We start from the raw sequence: 18,366 nt of genomic DNA, 5'->3' as shown, positions 1-18,366 counted from the left end.
ATCACAAGTGAACTAGGCATATAAGAGAGGGTTCATGCAAAATTTCACATCAATTAGAAGCCAGGAAGCATGTCAACAAAAATCATGAACTTGCATATCAATGGTGTGACACAAATTGTCACACCCTACTTCCAAAATTCATATCTCACAAACCACATAAGATAAATTCAAGAACTCTACATCAAAACAAACATGAATGAGTGAGGATTAACCACAAAAAATTTCAGAATCATTGGATACATCCTCATCATTTCACAAGGTTTTTGGCAAAAGGTATCAAATAAGCATACATGACAAGAAACCTAAAGCCATTAAAAATCCAGCCAACCAAAAATTCAATAAAAATCATGATAAAATAGTAGACATTCATGTGAACATTATGGAAAAAATTTCATGAATTTTGGAATTGAATTGCACGAGTTATGAATTTTGGAAGTTTGAGTAATCAATTGGAATAAAATGAACAAAAGAACATGGAATGGTAGGTCAACATGTTGACCGGTGGCATTTTTGTGAATACCACCTTCATTAAACAAAACGCACCGTTTTAAATGGACACATGAAATGTTGTCATTGGTTGCTCGATGGAACAGTAAACAGAATGCAGCAAATACGTGCAAACCAACTTTCTGGAAAATTATTTAGGGTTTGTGAATGGAACAGTATTCCTCATCATCTCCAACAATCGTGGAAAACCAAAATGCCCAGAAATCGACAGCAAGCATATCAATCGATTCAGCAAACCAAGCACAAGCATAATCCAAACATGGTTTTCATGAAATCACACAAACAATCATGAATCGAGCAACAATCATCATGCATCCACAAACTTTAAAACAGCATATCTTAATGAATACTTGACCATTTTTAACCATTTAAAGCTCATAATGATCAGGGTAAAGAGACCAATACATTGCATACCATGATTTAGGAAAAGAAGGAACTCGAAATCTTACCAAAACTGATGCACAATGATGATTTGGATGTGGTATGCTTGCAAATCCTCAAAACAGATGTACATGAAGCTTCTAAAAGAAGAATGGTTGGAGAGTTCTAGCTTGGCAATGCTTGAAATGGTCCAAAACGAAATCTGCCATGGAAGTGTCTTGAAGAAACAGAGCTCGAAAATGGCTGTGCAGTTGGGATTTGAGGCTGCAAATTGCTTCTAAATGGTGACCAAGTGATGAAATAAGCAAGAGTTGCTCGAGTGGTTTGAAGCTTTTGGTCAGAAATTGCAATTTGGTGAAAATGGTGATTTGAGAGAATGAGTGAAATCTGTTGTTAGATGGCTGCAGCTAGGGTTTATTTGGCATAAATAATGTTTATATACTTCTGTTTTAACATTGCTAAACAAATGCTAAACATGATTATCACCAATGAAGTGGTTTTGCTATTTGCTAAGTTTTCATCCACTTGCACATGGGGTGTGCATTCTGGCCGAGTTTGGGCCCCAAACAGGTTTTAAACAACATTTCCAACAATTTCTAATTGGCCAAAGTGAGTAAAAATTGCTAAATCAAAAAGTCAACTTTTGCACACACTTGAATTTAAATGAAACAAGTCCAAAAATGCCATTTTGATCCATAGATTTTTGGTACATGAAATTTATATTTTTGGAAAGAGGAGATGAAATGTGGTTTGTAGGAAAAAACCCCACCAAAATTGGCCAAATGGTTCATGAGATATGGCCTCTTGAAGTTCAAGATTTTGTGAAAATGATTTGATCATATCTTGACAACCATACATGGGATTTGGGTGTTCTTGGACTTTTTGAAAATGGGAGAACAAGATCTTCAACTTTCATGTTGGGAAAAAATTCATTTGAAGCTTGTATCATGATGTAAGTTGAGGATCAAGAAGTTTCCATTTTTGGCAAATTTGAATTACAGGTCCACTTTCTATTTTGGGAAATTTCTGATTTTGCTCCAAATTCTTCCATGATGGTATTTGACATGATATATGAGGCTTATATAAGCATGAATGAACTCCTTCAAATCAATTCCATCCATCAAATCATTGATTAAATCCACAGTTGACCAAGTTTGACTTTCTGTTGACTTTTCTAGGGTTTTGCATGATTGAACCACTTCTGATGAATTCCAAACCCTAATTCTTTGAGACCTTGACTTCAAATGATGTCCCAAGTCATATGAACTCTTGATTATTGATCATGGTGCCCAAATTCTGCAAGAATGGTCACCATCCACTGCTTTGACTGACCAATGACTGACTTTGACCTAATTGCTGATGATTGCTTCAACTGCAAGCAACAAGGTTAAGCTGACAAAATTTTTGTACTTTTTGGTTAATAAACATATGAAAAGCAATGATATACAAATGCAAAACATGCTTGGTGATCAAGAATCAACTCACAAGGCAACCTACCCACTAGGAGGGGAGCTAGGGCATGCAATGATCCTTGAGGCCATGACATGATATGATATGGGCCATGAGGGATCTTAGGGCCAAAATTGGGGTCTTACACAAATGTCCGCTTCTTACTTGTTTTGGGTAAACCAATGTTTTCCATCGATTAATACCATATAACTTTCGCTAAAATTGACTAACAAACAACTTTTTTTACCCAGAACTACGTGTATCTTGACTTCTCTTTAGAGATACGTAGGAGCAGGATTGCGAAATCTTGTCAGGCCCACTAATAAAAAATAAATCTTTTATCCTCTTCTTTACCCTCTTAATAACTCTAGAAGCCAAAATTATAAACAAACACTAACACGTTTAACTAACCAAATGGTTCTCGTTGAGTACAACTGACGTGACGTGTGTTAATACCTCCCCCTTGCGTAACCGACTCCCGAACCCTGATATTGGTTGCGATGACCTTATCCTTGTCCTTCTTTAGGGGTTTCATTTGACCTTTTCCTTTTCCCTCTATGGGAATAAATAAAGATCAATGGCGACTCTGTTAAGTCCATCCAGCGACTCTGTTAAGACCACGCTTCCCTCGTATTTCAAACATTTCGCTCCAAATTTCAAATATCTGACCAATCATGTGCTGACGCGTGTTTTTTTCAAATTGTTTTGTCCGTTGTAATCTGGTGTAGTGATCCCCATGGTGAGTCTGTTTTGACTTTGAGTCTTATCCATCTAATTAGCTGACTAGACTTTAGTAGTCATATCTAGTGGCTCTTTTTTTTCCATTTGTTTTATTTTTATTTTTATTTTTATTTTGTTTTTAATTCCTTTTTATTCTAAAATTAATTAAAAACAGTTCCCTTATTATATTTTTAACCATTTTTTTCCATAATTCCATAAAACTATTTTCTACCTCATGACATTTTTTGCAATTTTTAAAGATCATTTTTGCATTAAATGCATGTTTTCTTTTCTTTTTCATTTAATTTTCTTCTTGAATTTTTATTTTCATCATTTTTAAATATTTTGAACTCCAACATTTGAGGTCAAACTTCTCATATTTTTGTTGACCTCCCACATTTTTGTTGGACATTTGTTTGATACTTTGACCCCTCTTTGACAATTTGCAATTTATTTTCTTTACTTAATCAATATTAATTTAATGTTTGTTTCTTTTGACATTTTGAATTGAGTTTGATTACTTGGTTGATGTCTTCTTCCTCATCTTAAATCATTGATAGGTGGACTTGAGTTTGATTAACCTTCTTTGATCCAAAACTCTTGATGGATAATAGTTAATCATCCTCAATACTTTGCATCAATGATAGGTTAACCCTCAATGCGCCATATTTTTAGTCCTTTGATTTGAGGATAGAATAATCCCTTGTGTTTGAGTTGGTTCCCTCTTTCATTTTTTCTACCTTCATCTCTCTCTCTCTCTCTCTCTCTCTCTCTCATTTTAACCATTGTATTGCATGTGTATAAGACTATCTTGGTATTAATTCTCTAACATGTCTGATACATACATTGTTATTGTCCCTACATCATTGACTAACCATTAACTCCTAACCTTAATCATTGCTCTTTACATTAATGTCTTCTTCATTCAAGTCATTTAAGTTTATGTCATTTAATTTCATGTCATTTACTTATTTCTCTTTTATTTTATGCCTCATTGATCATTACATCATTCCATATTCTATCCATCTATATTCATATGTTGCTCCTATCTTGTTTGACTTTTGGCTTGTTAAAACTTAATGAATCAAAAGATGATAAAGTAACTTGAACCTAATCCTAATCATATGCTTGATATAGAGTATTGAGACCATTAAGACTTTGGACTTGGACTCGGCATTTAGGCCCTTTTGCATGGACTTGGAGTGACATTGCCTCTGAGACCTTGTGGACACTCTGATATGCCCTTGTCCCTATTTGACCTTTTGAGCTTATTGTTTCCAAAGGAAAAGGGAAAAAGTACGAACAAAACCCAAGGAAGTTTTAAAACAAAACTAACAAAAGAGAACAAGGGCCTGAGCGTTAGTTATGCAAAGGGAAGGTATTGACATCCTAAACATCCATGGTACACCATGTGAACCTCTTCGAAATTATGCATATTTTATCTTGAAAAGGGTGTTGTTTGTTAAAATATTGGAGGGATGGGAAAAGAAGCATTTTCATTATGATTTGGTGTTTGCCAAGACCTTTGGAGTCTCATGCCGACATACCAACAAAGTGCTATGGAGGATCAAAACCTCATAGTTCGTGGTAAAAGTAACAAATATGTTTGTTTTGATTCATTTTTATGGAAAAAATACATTTTGTCATTTTAAGGAGAATACTAAACTAGTCACCCACAACTATGAGAAATTTGCATCATCATGGGAAGGGATTCAACTTGGATAAGGATCAACAAGTATGCCACTAGCTCCCACAAGTATGCCACTTAACAAGGGTAACCAATCAAAGGTAAAAGGAACTATTACCTACTATCAGCTGAGTGATGGCTTAAAAAAGGTAATAAGTTCGAACATAATGATTACCAACTACCAGCCAAGTGATAGCTTCACAAAGGAAACCAATCAAAGGTAAAAGGAACTATTACTTACTATCAACCGAATGATAGCTTAACAAAGGTAATAAGTTCGAACATAATGATTACCAACTATCATCCAAGTGATAGCTTGACAAAGGTAACCAATCAAAGGTAAAAGGAACTATTACCTATTATCAACCGAGTGAGAGCTTAACAAAGGTAATAAGTTCGAACATATTGATTACCAACTACCATCCATGTGATAGCTTCACAAAGGTAACCAATCAAAGGTAAAAGGAAATATTACCCACTATCAGCCGAGTGATATCTATACAAAGTTAATAAGTTTGAATAACATGATTACCAACTACCAGCCAAGTGATAGCTTAACAAATGTTACCAATCAAAGGGGACCAAAGTTTCAGACCAAGAATGAACTTGACAAAAACAGTCAAAGGAGACTGAATCCAATGAGGGCATGAACTCAATTGGGGATTGATTCCATCCAGATAATGAGATGGAGGGTGTAGCACCTCAAATTTGCACCTACATTTTGTACATACATTTTCATCATTAGTTCATTAACATAACATGGTCCACTGCATAACATTGCATTGTCCCTTTTGCCCAAGTGCAAGGTCATTCAGAAGATTTAGGTCAAACTGGTCAGGAGATCAGTCAGTCAAGTAAGCAAGTGTGTTTTTCATTGAGCCAAGGCCCTAGGGTTGGTCCAACATGTTCACATGACTTGGGGATCCATTTGAAGTGTTTAGGTCAAGGATTGGATGTTCAGAGGTCATCATTCAATGCACAGTCAGTCAGAAACCCTAAAGAGTCAAACTTGGTCAACTGTGATTGATTTTATGGTTTTGATGATGGGATTTGGTTTGAGAGAGCTTATTCATGTCCAAATAGGCCTCATATATCATGGTAAACATCATCATTGAAGAATTTGAAGCCAAATCAGAAATTTCCAAAAATAGAAACTGGACCTGTAATTGAAACTTGCCAAAAATGGAAACTTCTTGATCCCAAACTTACATCATGATACAAGCTTCAAATGAATTTTTGCCCAACATGAAAGTTGAAGATCTTGTTCTCCCATTTCCAAAAAGTCCAAGAACACTCAATTCCCATGTATGGTTGGCAAGTTATGATCGATTCATTTTCAAAAATTCTTGAACTTCAAAAGGCCATATCTCTCAAACCATTTGGCCAAATTGGGTGGGGTTTTTTCCAACAAGTCACATTTGATCCCCTCTTTCCAAAAATGTCATCATCATTCATCAAAACATCACCAATCAAAATGGCCTTTTTGAACTTGCTTGAATTAATTTCAAGTGAGGGTGAAATTTGACTTTTCCAAATAATCATTTTTAATCATTTTGGCCAATTGGGAATGTTCTGAAATGTCATTTGAAACATGTTGGAAGGCCCAATTTCGCAGCTTGCACATCCACCTTGCCACTTAAGTAAAAAAAATGGTCAATTAGCAAAATGGTTTGATTAGCAAATTTTGTTTTCACTCTCCATAAACCTTGATTAAACAGATGCTAAACAACATATAAATGCTTCATTTTTACCTCTGCAGAACCCTAGCAGCCTCTGAATACACAGAAAACTCTCTCTCTCAAAACATCTCATTTTCATTTTTGAACTTTTGCTGAAAAAAATCAAAGAGAACTCGAGCTGGCCTTGGTTTGCTTCATCATCCATCATCATTTTGAAGCTGTTGCAAGCCCTAAATCTCCACTGAAAGCAAGTTTTCCAGCACTGCTACATCAACATCCTCCCATGGCAGAGTTGGTTTCGAGCAAAAACAAACATCATTGAGCCAAAATCCTTCAAGCATTCATCATTTGGAAACTTTGTGAGCACCTGTTTCGAGCCAACAAAGCCAAACAACCATTACATCTCAGCTGTTCCTCAAATCAAGTGAGTTTTCGACCTCTTTGTTTTTCCAAACCATGCTATGCCTTATGTAGAGTTTACTTTGCTGGTCATTATGAGCTTTGAGTTGATGAAAATGGTCAAGTATTTAGCAAGTTATGTTGTTTTAAAGTTTCACATGTGAATGATGTTTTGCTTAGTTCTTCCATTGCTAGCTCGATTTCATGATTTTTGATGTTAGGATGTTGATAAGGTTTGTTTAATGTTTCGATTGCTATGCTTGATTCCAATTTCTGGGCATTTTGAATTTCACGATTGAATGGAGAAGATGAAGCTTCACTGTAGCTTAGAAACCCTAAAACTTTTTTCCAGATTTTCCTTTTGAACGTGTTTTGCATGTTTCTTCTACTGTTCCATTGCCCTGCCCAGTCGCTGCTTGCCACGTCCCAAAACCATGCGCAGCGTTTCATTTAAATTGTCCCATATTTACAAGTATGCCACCGTGCCCAATTTGACCATTACACCATGTTGTATTTCATTTCATTTTTTGCAATATTCATTTCATTTTGTACTCATCTTACAAAAATCATAACTCATCCGTTTTAAATCCAAATTTCATGGGAATTTTTGCATTATGCTCTGCTTGATCTCTACTTATTTATCATGATTTTTCCAGAATTTTTGGATGAGTGGATTTTTTATTATGCTAGGGTTGGTGACATGTATCCATTTTTTGTACCTTTTGCCAAAACATTTGGGAAATGATGATGCATTATCCAATGGCCTTGAAATTTTTTGTGCTTAAACCAGACACATTCATGGTGATTTTGGTTTAGAGTTTGTGAATTTATCATCTCTGGTTGTTGAGTTATGATTTTTTTGAAGTAGGGTGTGACAATTTGTGTCACACCATTGATGTGCAACTTGATGATTTTCAATACCATGCCTCTGGACCTCAAATTGGATTGAATTTTTGCATGAATGTACTTGAGTATGCCTAGCTTACATGTGATTTTTCTTGGAATTATTTGTGGCATTTCCTAATTGATTGAGGTTTTTCTCCCCTGTTTGGTCTTATGTTGACTTTTTGTGATACATGTTCCCATTTCCTTTGTGAAATCCTCATACCTTATTAGATGGACATGAAATTTGATATGTGATTAGTAGACATCTTAAGCTTTGCCATGGTTTTAGTCCCATTCATTTCTCATATGCCATCACTGCTTTATGATTTTTTCAAGTTGATGCATGTTTTGTTGACTTCTTGGAGCATGTTTGGAATTGCCTTGCCTTTCTGATTTTCATTGACCACCTTCTACTTGTCCAAATGAGTTGAAATTTGACATGCTTATCATGTTATGGATTATGTTTGAGCATGAATTATTTGATGATTTTTGGAATTGTTTATGATTGGTTTTGAGTTGAGTCTTGCTGTTGACTTCTATGAGCTTCCATATGCCATGCTTTGACTTCTTTTGCTTATAAAATGATGATGATGAATGATATGATTGTGAAACCAATTGAGTTTGTTTCTTGATTGTTTGAACTTGATTTTGGACACTTGCCACTTGCTGTTTTGACTTTCTTATCTCTTTTTGACCCTAGGCTTGTCCTAGTGGTCTTGTTGCTCATGTTTAAGCTTGTTGTTTCAGGTTAAGCAACAAATGCTTCAAAGAGATTAATACCAGTTGCTTGAGTTTGATGTTTTATCATGGACTAACTTGTGTGTTTTGTAGGTTGTTTAGCTCACTTGCTTTGAGCTTGTGCTTTGCACAACTGATTGACTGTATTATCTGTTTGGTTTATGTTGTTTGTTCTAACTTTGTGTCTGATATACTAACTGTGCTTGACTGATTTCAGGTACTTTAGTTGCTTTTAGTTCCTTGTGAACTTTGCTTTGCTTTGCTTGATAAGCAATTTGCATTGAGGTATAATTCCTTACTCCATGTAGTCTGGAAGACCTGGCCTGTTACTTGGCCAGGCAACTGTCTGAAGTCCTCCTTAAGAGGCAATGCTTGTGTGTGTTTACATTTGTCCCAAGCAGGAAAAGTCCTTTAAATAAGGCAATTGGTGGATATAAGAGATATGTAGTCTATCTCCCACTATTCTGTGAGTCTTCTCCTTGCTCCCATGACATGGTTGTAGCATTGAGATCCTAACCCAAGATCTATCGAGTCAATAATCTGTGGAGAGAGTTCCTACTTTCTGAACTCCCACACCTTCTGATATTCAAATGTTCTCCCTGACCAGGGATAAGAGCAATGAGGCACACCCCTCATATCCTTTCATCTGCTTCACCTTGGCTCTCAATGTCAAGGTTAAGAGCACCATTAACCCAGTTACAGAGGTTTGTTTGTTGAGGTTGATATGACCCCTCGACTAAAACCTAGCCTTGATTGAGCCCATTGTTTGCATATAGTGTGTGCTACTTGTGCTTGTGTGTTTGTTTGACTTGCTTCCTGTGCAAGTTAGGATTAGTTTAGCTTGCTTCCTGTGCAAGTTAGGTTTATTTTGGCTTGCTTCCTGTGCAAGTCAGGGTTAGGATAGGCTTGCTTCCTGTGCAAGTTAGCTAGAAACCTTAACTTAGGGATGATTTGCATGATAACATCTAGGCTCGAGTCGTAGTCTCCCTAGTTGTGTCTCCCTCTGTTATCTGGTTAGGCTAGTCTTTCTCCCCTCTGTAGGGGAACTACATCGCCCTGATCCTCGTTCCAGACGAGGTATGTAGGCAGGAGACCGTGCGAGGTCTCTCCGGGCACTTTTTTTTTCTTTTTGTGTGTGTTTGCTTGTTATCTTCTTGTGTATGCTTAGTTCGGATGCCGATGTAAGTCCAGTGATTGGCGGTCGGGCTCCACGTTTGCCCTCTGGTGTGTGTTTTGGTTCGGAAGTTGACGTAATTCCATCGAGTGGTTATCGGGTTCCAGGTTTGCCTGTGGGTGCGTGTGTTGTTTGGCGTGCGTGAGCCGAACTACAGTGGCTCTGATTCTCGTTCCCGACGAGATATGTAGGCATAGGACGCGATGTCCTATCGAGCTCCCTTCTCTTAACCCCACCTGCGTTCCCTGTGTGTGTGTGTGATGTTTTAGCAACCTTTTCTTTTCTTAGAGCGTGGATCCCGTCGAGTACGACGGACGTGAGGGGTGCTAATACCTTCCCCTTGCGTAACCGACTCCCTTACCCTTTCTCTTTGGTCGCGAGACCATGTTCTTTCCAGGTTTCTCTGAGCGTTTCCTTTCCCTATTTTGGGATAAATAACGCGCAGTGGCGGCTCTGTTTGTGTTTTTGTTTTAGCCCGCCGGTTGGTTTTTCGCGTAATGCGACAGAGGGGGAAACTGAAATAAAATCTTCCACGAGGATCAGACTCAGTGGGGAATTGAAAAGGATAAAGTCTTTCTGCTTAAGGTCGACACCCTATTAGAGAGAGGACGCGCACACTCTATGTGTGGGGGGGGGGGGGGGAGGGAGGGGGGGTGAAGGTCCAGCGAGTGGTAAGGAATTATTACAAAAACTGAAAAAATGAGCAAGTAGACATCATGATGTTATGCATATGTGTATGATTATGCTGAGAAAATAAACACAAAGCCGCGAGACCGATAACACAATACAACCAGATAGTCGGATAATCTCAATAACATGGAGATGATGGAAGATATTCGTTAGGGATTCTACCACCATTGCAATTTGGTGATGGGGAGACTATTATAAAATAAAATTTGGCTTGGGGAAGTCACTAAATTCCTCTCTTCAGGATCTTACCATCCTTGGGATTTTCATTAACATTCCTCTTTTGTATTCACAAGCCGAGGAAAATACATATTTTTTGTAATTTTAAAAAAATACGATTGTTTAAATATTTTTCTTTAAAAAATTATTATAAAAAATAATTGAAATTTCATAAACTGAAACAAAATAAGAATAGAAAACAAATGACCTAAAGGATCAAATTTTATTGATAGAATGGTAGTTCGCAAAAGGAGTGACTCCATGGATCATTACAAAGTTGGAAAATGGTAAATACAAGGAAAGGGCTACATTGAAATACAATGACCACTATTCTCCCTAGAAACTTTGAATTCTATTATGCCCTGGACTTCGGTCGAGGATGACAGAAAAGGAACCTGTGATAGGCACTGCTTTTTCAATCCTTTCAGGTTTCCAATTCACCAAGACGCTCATTTTTGCCTAAGCCACCCTTTCAGGTTTTCAACTTAACGAGTTGTTTTTTTATTTTTTCTAGGTGAAGTATTTCTTGACTGCGTCGGAATTCACAGGACGAGGGAGATCCTCCCCATCCATAGTTGTAAGAATTAAGGCACCACCTGTCAGACCCTAATTTTAACCCTAAGATCCCTCATGATATCTTATCATTTGCATTGACTTTGAGATCACACCTCGGTATCCTCTTCACCCCTCATTCATTTGGGTTTGCATTGGGAGAGATTACCAAGCACTTTTGAATGTATCATACTTTATCTTCTTTTGTTTACTAACTAAAATACCAAAAATATGTCTATGTGTAGCTTTGTTTCTTTTGTAGGTGTGTGTGTCTATCTATGCCCTCACCAAGCTCATATCTAGTGTTTGAAATCCTCAATGCAAGAGATCAATAAAGAAAAGGTTCACAATGGTTCTAATTATCATATACGTATCCCCATGCTCTTTAATTGTAATTCATCAAGAGTTTAAGGCTTGTTTTCCTTGGAAGCCCTAATTCATCTAGGTATCTTGTGTGACTTCCACAACAAGTTTTTTCATCAATTGGTCAAAGATATTATGTGATACTTAATTATACATCATCTCAAGCATATATGATCCTCCATGAGCCCCAAAGATCAAAATAACTTTAAGTTTTCAAGTTGGTTCAAAGAGGTTGACCAGAGAAAGTCAACTAGTCAAATGTAGGGTTCCCTAGATCCTATCTCCTACAATTTTTGTCATATGAAAATTATTCCAAGATAAAATTTACTATTTATGACATAAAAAACAATTCTCATGTTGGCATAAAGAGCCAATTTTGCTTGTAAATTCATTTTTATGGTGAAAAATTATAGGGAATTTTGTCTGTGCCCTAGAAGGAGGGTCAACTTCCAAGAATCATAACTTGCGCCTGTTTTATGATATGAAAGTCATCCAAGTTTCATGATCAATTTAAAAATAACTCCTCCAACTTTTCTTATTTGAGAAATGTGAAATTCTACTTTCAAGAGCATGTACCAAGAGGAAACATTATAGGTCATTTTGGGCCATCATCATTGAACAAGCAGTTTTCCTCAACTTCTAAAATACATAACTCCCTCATGCAAGATTCAAATGGTGTCAGATTTATGACCAAATTGAAGAGGAATAACAAAGATACAATGTTTAATAAGGAACCATTTTCAATTGAAGCTCATAGCAAAACTTATTCAATGTTGAAAAAGTGATCATTTGACTTTTAACTTACAAAAAATTCAATTATGTTTGATTTCTCCAACTTCCACCTCAAAATTCATCATGATACAAGCTCCAAATGGAAAAAGTTTCAACAACAAAGTTTCTCCCCTTCATGTTACTTTTCCAAAGAATCTAAGATCACGACATTTGGAGCATTTTTTAGTGACTTGCGCATGGGTGCATTGCATGGCCCCATTTGTAAGATTTTCATGACCAATTTTCATTCCATATTGCATGGCCTCATGTTAAGGTTTCAGAATCACTTATGCACAATTTTGGACTTATTTCAATCATTCTTTGGGCCTAACACACACCCATGCAAGCATGCACCATTGCATTGCTATTTTTGGCAACATTTCAAAAGGTGTGGAAAGCAATATGTAGGCTATATATACATGATCCTTGAGCTCAGAATGGGATCTCTCTTGCCCAAGCTTCGACCTGCTTCTTCCCAACCTCCATTAAAGGATAAACGTGAGGATTTCTCTTGAAATCGAGTTTCAATTCTCATTTTGTTTTGGAATTGAAACTCCAAGAATCAAAGCCTTATAATCATCTATTTCACTTGCTGCAAGTTGTTAGAGGCGAGCCAAGGCAAATTGGAAGCAACATCAAGCTCAATTGAAGCAAACCGAAGGTGAATTTTCTGATTTTTCTCTTCTTCGATTCCCCCTCAATTCTCTAGTATTTTGCTTTAAAGTTAAATCGAAGCAACTTAGTTTATACTCCTCAATTTTCAATTCCACGTATCTTTCAATATAGTGAGAATTGGAGAGTTTTGAGGGAAAATTTGGATTTCTAACAATTTTCTCTTCAAATTAGTATATACACTTTTCATTTTGGTGAAGGTTGATGGTAGATCAGTCCGGTGAGGTCCACCGGAGAAGATGATCAGAGCCCTAGCTCCGGTGGTGTGTTGGCACTCTCCCATCCATTTGATCATGGTTCCATGTTTTAATCTCGTCCATTGGTTCTTATTACCATCCTTGCGCCTGCATTGACTGAGGTGTTTGGTGGATAGCACGCGTTGGCCATCAGATCTGCCACCTTATTTAATGAGGGAGATATGATGGCCCTTGTTTTTTCTTATTTTTATTTTATTTCTAATTTTATGTTTAATCCATTTATTTTGTTTAATTCATATTAAATTCATTTTTAATCCAAAAAATATGGGACTTTGACAAAAAAAATATTAAATATTTTCCTCTTCCATATTTTGAATTAAAAACATTTTTGGGTTAATTAAGATATTTTTTGTGAATTAATTAATTTTGGACTTGTTTTTAAATATTTTAAAATACTTCTGACTATCCAAAAATTCTAATTTTTTTGTCTAAGATCCTTTGACCTTGTTTGACCTAGGATAAATCCCTTGACCATTTTTTTAGTGATTTGAAGGGATTTAAGGTTTTTACTTTTGAAAAATGCAATTTAATTCATTTTTGATTTGATTTTTTTTGTTTAATTGTTTAAAAAAATATTGTTGAGCCATTTGATTGACTGTGATGTTTGACTTTCTGTTTGGCCTTGGTCAATATTTTGTTTGAACTTTTATTTGATCAATACCATTGGATTTAGGGGCTTGATGAAATGTACATTTCATCCCTCAAAATGAATGGATAATATTGATCAGATAAAGTTCCTCCTATGATCAATTTGAGTTTCTATTTCCCCTTCCCTCTTTATCTTCATCCCTATTCTTCCCCAATCCCTCATTGACCAATGAATTCTCTTCATGTATAGTGCTAGTTGATTCATCAATGATTTTGTGTCAGATGAATCAACATGATCCTGACTGAGATAAGTACTTCCCACTTTATTTTTTTGTGGTATGTTTTAGGAGCTTAGTTCTTTGTACCAAGTCTCTAACATGTATTAACACCAATATATTTATTTCCCGACCTTAGATAATTGTGACATCTATATAAGTCCAATTACGATTGTTTAACATAGAGCTAAATCTGTCCCAAAAGGAATAGCATTCTTGTATGTTAGACTCTAAGTCTCCCATTCTTCATGGAATTGTGTGAAGACTTGACCTTTTTTCCATTCATGAGAGTTAGTGCCATACTTGTTTATTTATCCAAGTTGGAGCCCTTCTCATGGATGATGTCTTGGTTCATGTCTTCATACTTGTGAATGAATGGTTGAGTGTTCTCTAAAGAATGACTTAAACAAATTGAACTCTTCACTAACATTTGACTAATCTTTTATTGATGTTGCTTTATTTTCAAGTCATTTACTTAATGCAATTTAAAGTTCAGTACCTTTATCATTCATTACCATTTACATTTCATGCAATTTGTTTATGTTTTATTTCTTTTCACTTTGCTCACTTGACCCATTTCTTGTAATTGTATATATTGTATCCTTGTGATGTTGTTCTGTTTGTGGTCTTAGGACCCTAAAATACTTAATAACAACAAAAACCCTAAAAAATATCTTGGTGGACTGTTGGACTTGATCTGAACTTTTGACCTTAGGATATGCAATCTTCCCTATGCTTTGAGGACTTGGCCAATGCCACTATTTGAGATTGAATTACCTTGACTATTCCATTCATCTGATGCAAGCCTTGACTTTCCCTTAGTATATCTGTTGTTGATGTCTGATGATTGTTTCTCTGAGTTTTCCATAAGGAATATTTCATCTGATACATTTGAAGACATTTGAAGGCTGCTAGCTATTGGAGTACGTTGGTTCTATGTGTTGGCAGCAATTTTGGTAAAACCTAGAGTGTTTATTAGTTATCACATGTGTTGTCTTGACATTAGATAACATGTACCTGCAAGATGTTTAAAATGTGATAATGTAGGATTTTACTGAGATGTCAGACCCGATGTCATGACATCTGTATACAGAACATTCAGTCTGAATGTTATGTATTATGTGTTTGTGTTTTTAATGCTAATTTGTGTATGATTGATGAGATGATTGAACACGCTATCAATCAGTAATTACAACTAGATTGACTTATTTTCCAAAGAGATATAATCGACTTTCATGAGAAGATTTGAATGGAAAATAGTTTTAGGGTTTTATGATGTCCAAGCCCAGCCAATTGCTTCTATATAAAGGACATGGAAAACCTGGTTTTATACACAAGAAATAATGAACGAAATATTGTGAGAGAATAAGGGTTTAAGTCTTGTGTGGTCGTGTGAATTGTAAGCCATTCAATTCATCCATAGATGATTGAATTGGTCTGATTTTTGAGTTGTAATTTGTCCACTCTAAGCTTTGAAGCATGAGTGTGTATTTACTTGATTGAAACTTTTAAGTAAGATCAAGTATGTGTCTTTGAAGAGTGTCTTCTTTTCATTGTAATTCTTGTTTTATGTCACTGCTGTGTTTGAGGGGGAGTGAGTAGGATCTCATATCTAAGAGTTCTTAGGTAGAAGTGACACGGGTAGAGATTAAGTAAAAAGACTGTAACTTGAAGTTGTTTACTGAGAGTCTTTGAACTGATTTTGTTTAGTGGATTTCCTTCATGGCTTGGTAGCCCCCAGATGTAGGTGAGTTTGCACCGAACTGGATTAACAACTGCTTGTGTCTCTTGCATTACTGTTCTTTATCTTTTATCTCGTTTGTATTGTTCAGATATTAGTGTCGTGACATTACCTTCGACATCTCATATCTGATACCAGAATTTTAATTGGTACCAGAGCAAGCATCCTGCTCTGGTTTTGGGTGAGATCTAGGGACGTTACTTTCTGGTACTATGGAGAGAGATGGAGGATCTGTTCACAGACCACCTATTCTGGATGGATCCAACTATGACTACTGGAAACCTCGAATGGTAGCCTTCCTAAAATATTTGGATAATAAGGCTTGGAAGGTTGTTTTAACAGACTGGGAACATCAAATTATTACTAAGTATGGAGAAGCTACAATTGATAAGAAGGCTGAGGAACAATGGACCAGGGAGGATGAGGATCTAGCCCTTGGGAACTCTGAAGAATTGAATGCTATATTCAATGGAGTAGATAAGAATATCTTCAGATTGGTAAACAACTGTGAGGTGGCTAAAGATGCTTGGAACATTCTCAAAACCACTCATGAAGGAACCTCTAGAGTAAAGATGTCTAGACTGCAGCTGCTCACTACCAAGTTTGAAAATTTAAGGATGAAAGAAGATGAAAATATTCATGAATTTCATATGAATATCCTTGAAATTGCTAATGCCTCAAGAGCCCTGGGTGAGAAGATGTCAGATGAAAAACTAGTGAGGAAAATACCCAGGTCACTCCGTAAGAGATTTTCCATGAAAGTGACAGCCATAAAAGAGTCTCAAGACATTTCCAATATGAGAGTTGATGAGATAATTAGATCTCTCCAAACATTTGAGATGGGAATGTATGATGGATCTAAAAAGAAAGTCAAAAGCATAGCCTTCATGTCAAACACTGAAGAGAAAGAGGAAGAAAGTGGTCAAGATACTGAAGATGATCTGGAAAATGATGTAGCATTACTGGGAAGACAGTTCAACAGACTTCTGAAAAAGATGGATGTATGTTCTAAGTCTAATGTCAAGAACATCTCATCTGACATCAATAAATCCAATAATGCTGGAAGAAGAACAAGATTTGATGAAAAGACCAAAGAAGGCAAAGGAGTTCAGTGCCATGAATGTGATGGGTATGGACACATAAGAGCTGGATGTGGAACCTACCTCAAGAAACAGAAGAAGAGTCTTGCTGCTACTTGGTCTGATGAAAGTGAAATAGAAGAGTCTGCAAATCTTGTGACTGCATTGACTGGAAGATGGGGTTCTGATGAAGACTTAAGTGATGATGAAGTAACCTTTGATGAGGTAGCCACTACCTACAGAAAGTTATGTCACATAAGCGAAGAAGTGTGTCAACAAGTTGAAAGTCAAAAGAAAGTGATAAGACAACTAGAGAATGAGAAGGTAGAACACTTGGAAACCATCTCTAAGTTAAAGACTGAAGCAGTGTTCTTGAATTCCAAACTGGAAGAGATGATAAAGTATGTCAGAATGCTAAACAATGGATCTGACACCTTAGACAAAATTCTCCAGACTGGACAAATGACAGGAGACAAGTCTGGCATTGAGTTCAATGAATCCAAACCTGGGTGCAGTAACACTGGTAGCAAACCAAAATCCAAACCTGAGTGCAGTCACACTGGTAGAAAACGAAAGATGTCACATCATATGTCACAACATCATAAAGGAAGACAACAGAAAGGGAAACATCAAAGATGGAGAATTCATTACTGTGGAAAATTTGGCCACATAAAACCATTCTGCTATAAGTTATATGGCTATCATAGTCCTTCTCTTCATCAACCTAGACCCAAACATCACATACCTGTCAATAGAAAACAATGGGTTCCTAGGAATGTTGTCACAAACCTGATAGTTCACACTTCCTTCAGAGTTTCAGCCAAGGAAGACTGGTATTTTGACAGTGGGTGCTCCAGACACATGAAGGGAAACAAAAACCTTCTAATTGGCCTTCATCCTCATGCCACCAGCTATGTACCCTTCGGTGATGGAGCAAAGGGTGAAATCAAGGGGTTTGGTAAGCTTAATTGCCCTGGAGTCCCTAACCTTGACAATGTCCTACTTGTTAAGGGAGTGACTGCAAATCTAATAAGCATCAGTCAACTGTATGACTAAGGTCTAACTGTAAACTTCACTAAAACTGAATGTCTGATTACTAATAAAGAAAATGAAGTGATCATGAAAGGAGTAAGGTCTAAGGACAACTGCTACATGTGGAGTTCTCAAGAAACTGGTTGCTCATCCAAGTGTACTCTAGCCAAAGAAGAAGAAGTGAAGATATGGAATCAAAGATTGGGCCATCTGCATCTTAAAGGTATGAAGAGGATTATATCTGTTGAAGCTGTTAGAGGAATTCCAAAATTGAAGATTGATGAAGGAAGATTTTGTGGGGAATTTCAAATTGGAAAACAGACGAAGATGTCACACCAGAAGCTTAAACATGACACCACTTCCAAAGTGCTGGAATTCCTCCATACGGATTTGATGGGACCCATGCAGGTGGAAAGCCTTGGTGGGAAGAAGTATGCTGATGTAGTGGTGGATGACTTCTCCAAATACACCTGGGTCAATTTTATAAGAGAAAAATATGATGTATTTGAAA

The sequence above is a fragment of the Lathyrus oleraceus genome, chromosome 6, assembly GCF_024323335.1.
Source record: "Lathyrus oleraceus cultivar Zhongwan6 chromosome 6, CAAS_Psat_ZW6_1.0, whole genome shotgun sequence".
Classification (NCBI taxonomy): domain Eukaryota; kingdom Viridiplantae; phylum Streptophyta; class Magnoliopsida; order Fabales; family Fabaceae; genus Lathyrus; species Lathyrus oleraceus.
This window is presented reverse-complemented; position numbering follows the sequence as displayed.